Genomic DNA, 15,584 nt, shown 5'->3' with positions numbered 1-15,584 from the left:
GCCACGAAATCCACAGTGAAGCTTCCAAGGGCAAGGCAGGTCAAGTATCCCAAAATTCAGTAGAATGCAGTAACTGAACCCTTGTTGCACAAAATGATTATCATTATCATCAATATCAACAAATATCAATATCAACAAAAGGAGGAGAAACTGAGAGCCAGATTACCCACAGAATACATTGATATGGAACATATCAGAAGGATGTATTTCATTGAACCTGATAAAAGGAGGTTCCTTAAACCTCTTCCAGGTTCTGTGATTATGAAAGCCAAACTACAATGATTGTTTTGGCAAGCAATGTGGAAACAGACACCATGAATACAATTCCAAAAGTGATTTGTTGTAAGGCTACATTTTTTTCTGTTAGGAAGACCAATGAAGAAAAAGGAGCATGAGAAAATGGAACATGAGTGACATGAGTAGCTGATGAGAAATGTGGAAAGACATAGAAGGAAGGACAGGAAGCAAGTTAGAGAGTAAGAAAGGTTAAAGCTTTGAGAAAGAGGTGAAAGCTTAGAGAGAGTAAGGATTGTAAAAGTTGAGAGAGAGAGAGAGAGAGAGAGACAGAGACAGAGACAGAGACAGAGGGAGGGAGGGAGGGAGGGAGGGAGGGAGGGAGAGAGAGAGAGAGAGAAAAGAGAGATAGAGAGAAAGAGAGAAAGAGAGAAAGAGGGAGACACTGAGGTAGGGCCAAGTAGCCTCTCATATATTGGGCTTGCTATCTTGCTGTTGCTAGGTAACTGGAAGGAATCTAACCTGAAGATCAGAAGCTTTGGTCATTTTGTATATAACTTCTAGCCATTACCCTATCCTGAGCAGGGGTGCCTGTGGGTTGGGTAAATTCACCAGGGGCCAGTGTTCCAGAAGTACTGAGGAAATGCCTTCCTTCCCATGTAGGTGAAAATTACGACCCATTAGGTTTCATCAGGTTTAAGGACTTCAGCATGACTGGAGACCAGGCATTTGGTACATAGCCCAATGCCCCAAGCTCAATGATCAAATTTAACTCTAGCATCCAGAGTTTGTGGTTTCTCAGCAAAACAACAGCACAGACGATGTGAGTTTGAAACTCTGGAGACTTCCACCATATGAAATCAAGGCATGGAGGTTGGGTTTGGTAAAATGATCTAGAAGAAATCTGTAAAACAGTGAAAGGACAATTGAAAAGACTCATATGGAAAAGATCAGCAACAGGGAATGCCTCAGGAGACCATCCTTGTATTCATAGCTTCTCAAGACAAAATTCAAATGACCAATAGTACTGGAGGAGAGTCTGTGAATGCATCAGGGAGGGGAGAGTAAGTGTTAGGAGGGAGGGTGAGATAGAGAAAAAAGTAGAAGGAGAAAAAGAAAGAGAATGAGAAGGGAAAGTAGAAGGAGAAGAATATGGAGAGGAAGAACAGAAGAAGGAAGGGAAGAGGAAGGGGTGGAGCAGGATGACAAGGAGAAAGAGATGGAAGAAGAACAAAAAAAAAAAGAAGAGGAAAATGAAAAAGAAGGAGCAGGACGGGAGGAGAAGGAGAAAAGGAGAAGGTGAAATAAGGAGGAGAGAAGGAGAGAAGAAGAAGGAGAGAGGAGGAAGAGATGGGGAAGGAGAAGAAGTAGAAGAAGATGTGGAAGAAGAACTAAAAGAAGAAAGAGGGAGAGGAGAAGAAGATTGAGAAGGAAGAAGAAAGAAGGAGAAGAAAGAAGAAAGAAGAAAGAAAAGTAGAAGAAAAAAAGAAGAAAGAGGAGGAGGAGGAGGAGGAAGAGGAGGAGATAAGAGAAGGAGAAGGCAAAGAAGGAGAAGAAGTAGAAGGAGGAGAAGGAGAACATGGAGAAGAAATGAGAAGAGATGAGAGGTATAGTTAGGCAGACACAGACAGAGAAACACAGACACACAGAGAGAGTTCGTGCACATAAACATTCACACAGAGACACACAAGTAGGCACAGAGACAGAGAAAAATATACATATAAAGAGAGACATGCACAGAGACATTCACAGAGATACACACATTTACACAACTTAATTAAGAAGTATTTACAAAAATATATCTATGAAATTACAAGGATATTAAGTACTAAATTATGTGAGCATTGAGGAGGAATGAGATCCAAACAAATTTTGCAAGTCCTGCAACATTCTGCATGCTTCCACACAGCTTTAGCTGTGGGAGTATCAGTTATAGGGCTGTAACTTTTGTTTTTTTCATTTATAATTTACTGTGAATCTCCTTTCTCCACCATTCAATATGGTCAGTAGTTTCCATGTCGAATGACTTTCCAATGCATGGCATCTAGTGAGAAAGAGAAAACAATTTAAAAAAAAAAAGAGTCTCTATGCTGGAGCCAACTGTACAAACAATTTGTAGTTATTCTCCAAATGCAGGGCTCAAAGAACTCAGAGGCTCCTCTAGCTTTTACACAGATCTTAAGTTTGGTCCCCCAGCATCACTGAGAACCTATTGACAATTCTCACTCAGGTCATAAAGCTATGGAGCATTCCAATGTATTGAGTTCCAGAGAAAAAGCCATTTGGAAGCTTATCTCTCTAAAAGTGAAGATTGCGCTGAAAATTATGAAAAGTGAGAATAATTTTAAATATGAAAAAACATTCCACACACACATTAAAATAATACATGTAGACAAAATTGACAGCAATCTATATGACACAATACCCACATACACGAGAGGGGAAGGGGCAGGGGGAGAGGTGGAGAGACATATGTATACTTACAATACTTTTTTTTTTTTAGTCAAGTTGTCAAAACTGACACAATCAATGTACAGGAAGAGATGTATATGGCAAACATGGGGACAGACTGTCATGATAAGGACAGCATAGGAGGAAACAACAAGTTGATCTGTGGCATTGAGAGCCTGAATGGGCCCTTCTACATTTGGTTGGATTTAGACTCCAAGATTTAGTTCAGAACCAGCCAGCTCCCTCCTTGTCCCAGTGATCTACTTTTGCTGGGGCACAGTCACAAAGGTTCCACAACATTTCTAGACAGTTTTCCCAGTTTTAGACAACTGGGACTGTGGGAGATATGACCCCCCCCCATCTTAATTAAACTAAGCCAAGCAAATGCAAAATATTTTTGAAAACAGTTTAATTTCAATTTTGGAAAGAGAACAGAGAGCTCTACAATGATATGGACTGAATTAGTCTTTAGGTTCCATTGTGCACCCTAAATTAAATATAGTGTAAAAGATTCTGTTTTCTATGTAGCAAGTGAGGGCTGAAAACAACACACTAATGGAGATAAAATGCAAAAAACTGGGATATACAGTAACAATTCAAAATGACACTGTAAAAAACGATGTATTTATACATGTTAACTGTCCTATTGACCACAGTGTCATTCATCATTGTGTTAGGGGATCCAATCTAGTGATTGATCATCAGAGTTTGACAGTAAAATCTTTAGGCTCAATACACCAGACATTAGCTGGAAAATGATTTACAAGAATGTAATGACCTTTGGTGTCTTCTCTGTGAATCTGTTGTATGGATGCCCTGTCGTTGGTTGTTTTAGTTGTTAGTGTTGTTTTAAAATAGAAATATTGAATGCAAAAGCAAGTTGCAGGAGCCCAAAATGTCTTTGCATCCTCTCTTTCTCCTTCCCATAACTTTCTAATTTTCCCAATCCCCACATTCATTCAAAATACAGAATTTCAAAAAATAAAGAAACCCATTCATCATCTTTACTTTGTGCTTGCATGCTGGTTGCAATTATCTTGTAAGCATTAAAAATCAGGCTAACATACTGCCTATGTTCAATAGGGTTTCATTGATGTGAAGCTACATCATGACTCAAGAAACACTTATAGGGAAAATTTAATTGATGTTGTCTTACAGTTTCAGAGGGTCAGTATATTATTATCTTGATAGGAAGAATGGCAGCATCCAGGAAGAGTCGGTGCTGGGGAAGGAACTAATTGGTCTATATCTTAGTCTGAAGGCAACCAGGAGGAAGTTTGTGGCCATAGGTAGCAAGGAAGAGGATCGATTTTCGTCACTGAGCAGAGATTGTGCACTACATAAAAGCAAGCCTACACAATGATACACTTCCTCAAACAAGCCAACACCTTGTAATAGTGCCACATCCCATGGGCAAAAGATATTCTAATCAACACACTGCATCATAGGAAAATGGTAGAGAGACATAAAGAAAGATACTGCATGATTGCATTCCTCTAGTCACAAGTGCTACATACCTACACGTTAATATGCACACACACACACACACACACACACACACACACACACACACACATAAACACACACACACACACACACACACACACATAAACACACACACACACACATGCCTATCTGATATGCATAATAATAATGTGCAGTCTCGGGTCCTGTGCGATTGGATTGGACCAGGTGCTGTGTTCCACTCACCAGAGGTCTTAGGATCCCGTGGTGGATCCTGTGTGTGTCCTTGGGGGTGTCCAGAGACACCCCTGGCAAGGGACCACGGTGTTCCCTTGATGTACTTCTGTTGTCCAATTGCTCTGGCTAGGATTTCAAGTGCTATATTGAACAGATAGGAAGAAAGTGGACAGTCTTGTCTAGTCCCTGATTTTAGTCGTATTGGTTTTAGTTTCTCTCCATTTAGTTTGATGTTGACTACTGGTTTGCTATATATTGCTTTTATTATGTTTAAGTATGGGCCTTGAATTCCTGATCTTTCCTTGATTTTTATCATGAATGGGTGTTGGATTTGTTTAAATGATTTCTCAGCATATAACGAGATGATTATGTGGTTTTTGTTTTTGAGTTTCTTATGTAGTGGATTTCGTTGATGTGTTTCCTTATATTAAACCATCCCTAAATCCCTAGGATGAAGCCTACTTGATCATTATTGATGATTTTTGTGATATGTTCTTGGATTCAGTTTGCATGGACTTTATTAAATATTTTTGCATCGATATTCATAAGGGAAATTGGTCTGAAGTCTTCTATTTTGTTGGGAATTTATGTGGTTTAGTTATCAAAGTAATTTTGGCTTCTATAGAATTAATTGAATAGAGTACCTTCAGTTTCTATTTTATGGAATAGTTTCGGGACAGTTGGAATTAGTTCTTTTTTGAAGGTCTGATAGAACTCTGCACTAAACCCATGTGGGCTGTCCTGGGCATTATTTGGTTGGGAGATTAATAGTGACTGCTTCTATTTCTATAGGGGGTATGGGGCTGTTTAGATCTTTATTCTGATCTGGATTTAACTTTGGTATCTGATTTCTATCTAGAAAATTGTCCATTTTGTTCAAGTTTTCCAGTTTTGTTTAGTATAGCCTTTTGTAGTAGTATCTGATGATGCCTAGGTTTTCCACAAGTTCTGGTCTTATGTCTCCCTTTTCATTTCTAATCTTGTTATTTAGGATACTATCCCTGTGCCCTGTAGTTCGTCTTGCTAAGAGTTTATCTATCTTGATACTATTTTCAAAGAATAGGCTCCTGGTTTGGTTGATACTTTGAATAGTTCTTTTTGTTCCCACTGGTTGATTCCAGCCCCGAGTTTGATTATTTTCTGCTATCTACTCCCCCTTGTAAATTTGCCTCCTTTTGTTCTAGAGCTTTTAGGTGTGCTTTCAAGCTCTTAGTGTGTGCTCTGTCTGGTTTTTTTGTGGTGGCATTCAGAGCTGTTGGTTTTCTTTGTGGGACTACATTCATTGTGTCCCATAAGTTTGTGTATATTGTCCCTTCATTTTCATTAAACTCTAAAAAGTGTTTAAGTTCTTCTTTATTTCTTCCTTGACCAAGTTATCATTGAGTAGAGTGTTGTTCAGTTTTCACGTGAATGTTGGCTTTCTATTATTTATGTGGTTATTGAAGATCAGCCTTCTTCCATGGTGATGTGATAGGGTGTATGGGATACTTTCAATATTTTTTTGAGTCCTGTTTTGTGACTGATTATATGTTCTATTGTGGAGAAGATACCATGGTGTTTTGAGAAGAAGTTATATCCTTTTGTTTTAGGGTAAATGTTCTGTAGATATCTATTAAATCCATTTGTTTCATAACTTCTATTATCTTCAATGTATCTCTGTTTAGAGTCTATTTCCAGGATCTTTCTATTGATAAGAGTGGGTTATTGAAGTTTCCCACTATTATGGTGGGCAGTGCAATGAGTGATTTGAGCTTTACTAAAGTTTCTTTAATGAATGTGGATGCCTTTGCATTTGGAGCATAGATATTCAGAATAGAGGGTTCATCTTGGAAGATTTTACCTTTCATGAGCATTAATTGTCCCTCTTGTCTTTTTTGATATCTTTGGGTTGGAAATTGATTTTATTCTATATTAGAATGGCTACTCCATCTTATTTCTTCAGTCCATTTGCTTGGAAAATTGTTTTCCAGCCTTTTACTATGAGGTAGAATCTGGTTTTTTACCTGAGGTGGGTTTCTTTTATGCAGCAAAATGTTGTGTATTGTTTATATAGCCAGTCTGTTTGTCTATTTGTTTTTATTGGTGAATTGATTCCACATTAAGGCAACTTCAGACCAACTTCTCTTATGTATATCAATGCAAAAATACTCAATAAAATTCTCCCCAAACTAAAAGGGCTATTAGGTTCTTTACTGAGAGTCAAAACTGCAATGAGAACTTCCAGTTTTCCAAATGTCTCTGACTAATTGCTCTTTGATAGTAACTAGGCTTTCTCCTACTTAGAGCACATTACAAGAGGTTGTATAACAATTAACCAAAGGTCATCAGAAAGGAACTAATGATTTATTATAGGTTCTAGGGTAAAAGATAAAATATTGATTGGGTTTACCTACACAAAACTTCACTAACATCTTAGTTATGGTTTGATACCTTCAGTGAACCTGTTGATCTGAGACAGTTGTTGAACTTTGTAGCATGTGGTCATGTATTCTGAAATATGTATAAGTGCTGAGGACAAAGAGACGAGGAACATCTCGAGAAAAGATTTTTTTTTTTGCCTTTCTCCACTTAGACTATTTTTTTTTTTCCTTTTGCCCACTTAGAAGAATTTTTCCCTTTCCCCATTTAGGATCTTTCTGCTTTTCCCCTTATATAACTTTCATAGGAAATTTTTTATAACTTAGTAATAACTTCTATAATCACTTCTCTAAATTCCTTCTCTTCCAGTGACATCTGGTTAGTAGGCTCAAAATTAGAGCCCAGCAATTCCTGCTGAGCTAGAAAAAAGGCTGCATTGCTTAATCCTCCTCTTAGGCTACAGGTGTTAATCACCTAAGCCAGCCTACCCTCAGAAAGACCCAGTACTTTTTAGAAGTTATCATCAGCATTTCAGTACAATGAGAGAGCTAGAAAGCCCTGGGACACTTAGATTTTAAAGGCATTGCCAGGGTCCTACTCTGTGACTCCACTGCTATCCTGGCTCAGAGCAATCCTGGACCTCAAACTCTACTATAGAGAAGAAGTGATTTAAAAAAAAAACTACATGGTATTGATACAGAGACTGATAGATGAATCAGTGGACTAGAACTGAAGATCCAGAAAGAAAACCAAATATTTATGGACCCTAGATTTTTGACAAAGAACCAAAAAAAAAAAAAAAAAAAAAAAAAAAAAAAAAAAAAAAAAAAAACGATGGAAAAAATAAAGGATTTTCAATAAATGGTGATGTTCTAATTTGCAGTCTGTATGTTGAAAAATAAAAATAAATCCATACTTATCACCTTGCACAAAGCTCAGTTTCAAATTGAACACGATTATCAACATAAAATATGATACACTGAATCTAATAGAAGATAAACTCATTGACACAGAGAGGGAAATGTCCTAAACACATATCCCATGGTTCATGCTCTAAGATCAACAATTCATAAATGTAAAATAATAAACTATTTTAGATCATCTCCCCATTAATGTAACAATCACTGTAGTCATCAAATGGTTTCCATGTAAGATTTGAGGCAATTACCATATTAACCATTTTTTTTTTTAATTTGGTTGGTTAATTGTTTGGGGGGTATTCAATTTGAAATGAACAGGAGATCATTTCCTGCCTGTGAACAACGTGGAGGGAGTCAGTTCAGGAAACAGATAGCTACTACAGATAATAAATAAATAAATACTCCAAATGAAGGCAATTTTTAAACATTTCATAGCATGGCAAAAAACACTTTAGTCATTTACAGACCAAAAGCTAGAACCTCTTTGTAGTGTGGGCATTGGGCTTAGCAGCCTAGTCTCAGTATACTAACATACTTGGAAATTATCATAAAAAAATACACTGAATAGTTTGTCTTTAGATCTTTAAAAACCTCAGAAATACTTATCAAAATAAAAGACTATAATAAATTCAACAGAATAAGTTTCATTTTCTTTCAACAAAAATTTAGGCTTTTTATAATAATAAATATTTGTTATGAGTAATTCTAGCTCATTTGGTCATAAATATATATGTTTTTAGGAAAATAATTCTAAAAACTTAAAATTTATGTTTTGTATTATTATGTATAACATTGGCAAATTAGATAAGACATGCTCATTCATGTTAAACTCATGAATCTACTCCTATTTATTGAATCTTTTAAAAACCAGAAACCTCCCTGGGCAAGATCTTAAACTAATGTTCCCACTTATGCCATGACATTTTTAGCAGATATTTAAATGTATTAACTGATCTACTAATGAGTAGAAATCTGAAAGACCAGAATCTCTGTTACCTTTCACATAATGATTCTATTCAATGTAAACTATGACTACAATTAGAAAAATACCCAATCCTAAAGTCAAATCCTCACCTCTTTTATCAGTCATAGAAAATATTTTAATAGCTATGGTACTGTAATCTGTAATCCCAGCACTTGGCAGTTGAATGAAGGAGGATCAAGGCCTTTGACTGTCCATAGCTACATAGCGAGTTTGAGGTCAGCATGAGTAATGTAGGACTGTCTCAAATAAACCTGTCCCCTACAAATCAAACAGAAATCTAATGTTAGTATAAAGATATAAAAAAGTAAATATTTCTGTCACTTCAGTAGGAAAATGTTGACCAGAAATACTAAAATAAATGTACAATTGCAATTTTTTTACTATATTTTTGAAGGGAAAACTATTGAAATCTGGATATCCATAGAGTTCCCTGTTTAGAACATTATCCTGACAGCATATAGCCCAGAACTGGTAAGAAGCAAGGCTTGGAGAATCACAGGAGTTGCCTTGCCCAGACTTTAGAGATGGCAGCAAATAACTGTAAGTATCACCTGTTTTTTTAGACTGAGGAAGTTCAATTGATGATGACATGTTCCAATATAATAATAGAAAAAACAAACAAACAAACAAATAAAAAACTATTATTTCTGCTTTAGATCTTGGCAGGGCCATTCTAGCCCCATCGTTTGACAAAAGCACAACACAGCTCAGAAAATTGTTTTGATGACATCAACAATTGTCAGACTTAAAATCTATCGATGTGCTTCAAACATCTCTCATCTTCTGGGGTTATACATGGTGGTATTTATGAGACCTCTAAATGATCCCTAGGAATAGGAGCATAGTGTGTAGAGTTGGGAGAGGATATATAGACTGGAGAGATAAAATGGGAAGCATGGTGATCCTTGGATTGCCTGTGCCACATACCTTTGCAGTTGTGCTAATAGATTCAGTGCAGATTGCCAATACCTTCTATGAGCACTACCCTAGCACACAGTACAGTGCTTTCTATTCTTTTTCCGGGCTTTTGCCTGTGAGAGGGAATGTAGCTTGGAAACTACTGGTTGGTGTGTGGAAGATAAAAATCATTGGATCGGTTCAAAGCTATGGGAGCTGCCAGTCAATAGGCTAAGCTTCAGACTACATCCTTCCAATGGATAACTAGGGTCCAGTCTAGATGAATTTCTGGATCCCCAGGATACATGAATAGCATGCAGTATTCTAGAGTAGTATCCAGCTTAATGATACTTCTGTTGCTCTTGTGTCTTTCCCTCTTCTGTATCCCACAAGTTCATTCCGCTTTCTTGGCATGACTCACAAATGAGCATTGTGTATTAACCTGTGATATATGAGAGGAGTTGTCTGAATAGAGATGAAATATTGAGTCATGGCAAACAAAACTGTGGAAATGGAAACCATCCAGAGGCAAATGTTGTAAAATTAACATAGTCTGTGAAAGAAAAATGCTTTTGCTTTCAGAAGGAGAGTGAATGGAGTTTTTCACTAAGCTGGAAGGGGGCTAATAAAGACCTTTTTTAACTGGAGAATTTAATAAGAATTAACCAAAACCCAGGTGCAATTATTCTTACAGGAGTGAACTGGATAGATGGGTAGAGTTTGGCTAGTATAAGATACTTGATTTAATGACTTTTGAGGTCCTTTTTCGAAATCATGATCAATAAATTCTGCCCTCTGTGACATTTCTACTATATTTGTTTGAAAGATGAATGAACTAGGATACATAGATATAACTTTATATTATAGTTCTTGAACTTTCATGATGTGACAATTAAATCTGTATGATCAGGACATATTGTAGAGCTCTGCATTAGGCACACATATTCTATAGCTCCTGGGGACATACACACAAATGAACAAACATGACTTTATAGTGTTTCTTGTTTTCAGAATGGAATACAATTTATAAATAATCTAAAAGCAATAGGTTCAGTTTCTATGTTCTTAGAGATAGAACATTAAAGACCCTAAAAACTCTAAAAAATAAAAAAGAAAAAAGAAGAGAAAAGAAAATAAACTTGAAGCTTTAAATAAACAACAAAAACCCTAAAAACAAACAAACAAACAAACAATAAAAAAAACATAATTTTTTTTGAAAAAATAAAACTAAAAGAACCTAAAACCCTAAACAAACAAACAAACAAACAAACAAAAAAATCTAGATCTCTACAAAGACCCAAAAAAACAAAAAATCATTACCACAAACAAACAAACAAACAAGGAAAGAACAATAACCACACTAAGCCTTAAAAAAAAAATCTCGCCAAATACACTGAGAACAACCCTAAAATCATTTAAAAAAACGTAAAAAAAAACCCTAAAACAATAAAGCAAAACCTAAAACCCTAAAAACGCTAAAATTATTAAACAAACACTAAATGACCGAAAAAAGCTATTTTTTTAATCTTAATAAACATTTTAAAAACCCTACAATTCTATAAATAAGAAAACACAAGAACTCTAAAAAGACCCTAAAAAAATTATAAAACCCTAAAAAAAAAATCCAAAACTCTACAAGTCTAGATCCCTAATGAGACAATAAAAAAAAAATTAAAAAAAAAAAAGATAATGAAAAGATACAAAACCACCACCCCAACAACTACAAATTCTTCTGCCTTAAAAAATCGCCAAAAACACTGGAAAAGAAAATCATTTTACAAACCTTATTTAAAAAAATGCTTAAAACAATTTTTAAAAATTCCTTAATTAAATTAAAAAACAAAACAAAACTAAAAAATAAAGAAAAACCCTAAAATTCTAAAACAATCTCAACAACAGTAAAAAGACCCAAAAGAACTGTAAAACCCTAAAAAAAGTTTTTTTAAAAAGTTCTAAAAACACATCAAAACTCTGAAACTCAAAAAAAAAAAAAACTTGAAAACCCGCTTAAAAAAGCAAAACAACAAAAACAAACAAATAAACAAACAAAAAACAACAACAACAAAACACCTACAATACCTTGAAACATTAACTAAAATCCTAAGATACAAAAATAATCGTAAACCCATAAAAAAAAGCAAACACACACACAAGAAAACAAAAAACCTTTACAAAATTCTAAAACCCTATAAAACACTAAAAGTATAAAAAGAAACAAAAACAAAACAAAACAAAACAACAAGAAGATCAAAAACACACAAAAAACTACAATTATCCTAAAATTATTGATAAACCCTAAAAAGCCCTAAAACCCTGAAATACCTTAAATTTCTAGGAGAAATCAAGATCTAAAATAAATAAATAAATAAATACATAAATAAACACATAAATAAATACATAAATAAACAAACAAACCTCAACCCTACCAAAAACAAACAAACAAACAAACAAACAAACAAACAAACAAAAAACTTGTAAGGACAAAACAACCTCCCAAATTTAAAACCATTAAAACCCTAAAACTCTAAATAACCCAAAGGGCTTTACCCTCCTGCACCCCCCCAAAAAAAAAACCCGAAAACTGTAAAATACTAAAAAGCCCGAAAAAAAAGCCTAAAACATTAGAAGAAGTAAATAGAAAAAAAAATCTAGAATCTTTAAACAAATACTGAAATAGTCCTAAAATCAAAAAAAAAAAAAAAGAAAAGAAAAGAAAAGAAAAAGAAAAGAAAAAGAAAAAGAAAATTCTGAAAACACACCTATCAGCTAAGCAGTCATTCAACTTACATATTTTAGCCTGCTTCTGAGTGCTGGTATTAAAGGGGAATAAAACTATACTTGACTCCTTTTTGTTTGTATAATTGTTTTCTAAAAGATTTTTTTTCTCTGTGGGTGAGTATATGTGTGTGTGTGTGTGTGTGTGTGTGTGTGTGTGTGTGTGTGTGTGTGTGTGTGTGTGCGTGTGTGTGTGTCTGTGTGTGTGTGTGTTGTCCAAAGAGGTCATCAGATCGTCTAGAACTAGAATTGCAGGTGGTTGTGAACAACCATGTGGGTGTTAGAAATTGAACCCTGGTCCTGTGCAAAAGCAATCAGTGGGCCTAAGCAGTGAGCTATCTCCTCAGTCCTTTCTGCTTGCTCTAATCTCTACTTCACTATTCATCTTTCCCAAATATGTCTTTAATTCTTACTTCTTCTGTCTTTTTTTCTGTGATAAATTCTTGTTTGCTTTTCTCTTGCTTCTCCAATTACAGCACCAAGATTCTGCATTTCCTTTTGTTTTGGAAGATTCTCAAGGAATCCTAAATCCAGATTTTAGGGCAGTTATTTAAAATTCTTGCTGGTGATTCTGACAATGGTTTCCTCATTTTTTTAAAAATTAGGTATTTTTTCATTTACATTTCCAATACTATCTCAAAAGTCCCCACATACCCACCTCAACCACACCCCCACCACCACCACCACATCTTGTCCCTGGCATACCCCTGAATTAAGGCATATAAAGTTTGCAAGACTGATGGGGCTCTCTTTCCAATGATAACCAACTAGTCCATCTTCTGATACAACTGCAGCTAGAAACATGAGCTCTGATATGCTGCTAGAAAAATGAGCTCTGGGGGGTTTCTTTAGTTCATATTGTTGTTCCACTTATGGGATTGCAGACCCCTTTAGCTCCTTGGGTACCTTCTCTACCTCCTCCATTTCGGTCCCTGTGATTCATCCAATAGCTGACTGTGAGCATCCACTTCTGTGTTTGCTAGGCCATAGCAAAGCCTCACAAGAGACAGCTAAATCTGGGTCCTTCCAGCAAAATCTTGCCAGTGTATGCAATGGTGTCAGTGTTTGGAGGCTGCTTATGGATGGATTAGTGGATTGAAAACCACTAATTTGGACACAATGGGGCTACTGCTGCCAATGTAGACTGTTTATCCAGTGTTGCTGGTCAGAAATCTCCGTTCTTTGAAGGCAATGGGTTTTCCCAGAACAGGCTTCTTCTGAGTCCCCAAACTTCTGTCAACACCTGTTCACCTTGATGATGATCACTGATGTATCAAATGACCATACTTAGTAAATTAGAGTAATACAGTTTTCTTTTCCACCCTAGAAAGTGGGGATTCTAAAAATATGTGTACTAGCTAAAAGCAGTGATGGTGCTCTTCCTAGGGTTCCTTACATAGTGTCCTCCTTGGATGTTCCTCTCTGATCTATACTCACCATCTATGCAGCTTCCTCTCATGAACAGCACACATGATAACACTCAACACATCTGATCTTCAGTCAGCAGACATATACTAATTATATTTCCCATATGGCCCAGTTGCTCATGATTCTGAGGCATAATCATACATGTTGTATTGCCAAACAAAATGACACTAATTGTCTAGTATATAATGAAGCATATTTTGTATGACTCTTTTCAGGAGTCTGTATATTCAATGATGAACACACCATCAGCAAATGAGTGAATTCTTGTGAGATGATGTCATCACAGAGGGAACCAATGGGCTAGAAAGAGAAAAGAGAGAGCCAAACTCCCTTTCATAATTAAATCTTTTCGATAACAGCATTATTAAATTATTTTTATATGTAAGTCATATCCCTCCTGACCCATTCAATTTCTTCCAAATATATTCACACCTGGGGATTAATCTTCAGAAAATTATTCTTGGGAAACACATGTGATTATTTCAACATCTATAGTAGTGTGGGGGCATTATTCTCCCTACGTCATGTACACTTAATATCTTTAGATACCTCCTTCCCTGTGATAGCCTTGCAGCTCACTGAGTGACATGTGCATTTGATGATAAATGATACACAAACATTGAAGCACCTTACCATATCCTGTCACCCATATCATGTACAACATAGCAAGAACCACACCTGAGTTGAAAAATACAAATATATTTTATAGTGTTTTGAAGCTAAAATCCCCAAATTAATCAAAATATTATTTGGACTCTGTTACTTTATACCAGTGTTTTTTAAGTGTACAAGTCGCAGGCCTTTTCTGTGACCCTTTGCACAGGTTTATAGTGTCCTTTTACCATCTTCATCCTCCCCACTATCCTCCATTGGTATCAAATCTCCCCCTGCTGCTGCGCTTACTCTTCCAAAATACCTCCTATTTTTTAATGCCTCTTATTAAATTTATATTTTCACAATTGTCATTTTGAGTTTTACTTGTCTAACCTAATATATAGTATTTTAACGTTCCATCCATTTTTTTGAAAACAAAGCCCTGCACTAATACACATAGATGAGAAATATATTTCTCTCTCTCTCTCTCTCTCTCTCTCTCTCTCTCTCTCTCTCTCTCTCTCTCTCTCTCTCTTTCTCTCTGTCTCTCCTTTTTAAGGCATTCATCCAGTAGTTGACATCTAAAATCACTCCATAGCATGTATGTTTCATACAGTGAGACAATCAATATTGATGATATGGATATGTAGTGGTCCTTCTTAGATTTTTTTTTTTGAACTTAAATCAACCTGGGAAGATAGAATCTCAGATAAAGATCCTCCATCACATTGGCCTGTGGCCACACCTTAAGGAATGATTTTTTTTTATGACTGTTGTTGAAGGATCTAGCTCTCTATAGATAGTGTCATATTCTATGAAGATGATGTACAGGATGTGGTGGGGACCGTGGAATGTACTGAAAACGATTTTTTTTGAAGAACTGAAGATCTATGTGGCATGAACAATTAAAGTGTCCTCTAATTTGTAAGTAAATTTTATACATACCTGTGTCCAGTATTCTGTCTACACATATTTCAAAACTAAAATTACCTCATCTATTTCATCCTGTTTTACTGCATTTAATCTCTGAAATTCCTTGTAATCAGAAGTGCTGGTAAATTTTAAAAACTTTTAAAATATGACTGGGAGATATCAGGTTTGTTTTAATTTTATCACAACTTTGTAAGCATGCCCAAGATCTATGTTTTCCTCTTACTTTCCAAAGAATCCATAATTCATGATTGCCATTGGTTTCAATATATGTCATTTAACCCTGTCAAATTCCAGGTTTTTTTGCATAA

This window comes from Mus musculus, chromosome Y, assembly GCF_000001635.26.
Source record: "Mus musculus strain C57BL/6J chromosome Y, GRCm38.p6 C57BL/6J".
NCBI lineage: Eukaryota > Metazoa > Chordata > Mammalia > Rodentia > Muridae > Mus > Mus musculus.
The sequence above is the reverse complement of the archived record's forward strand: the minus strand, read 5'-3'. Positions refer to the sequence as shown.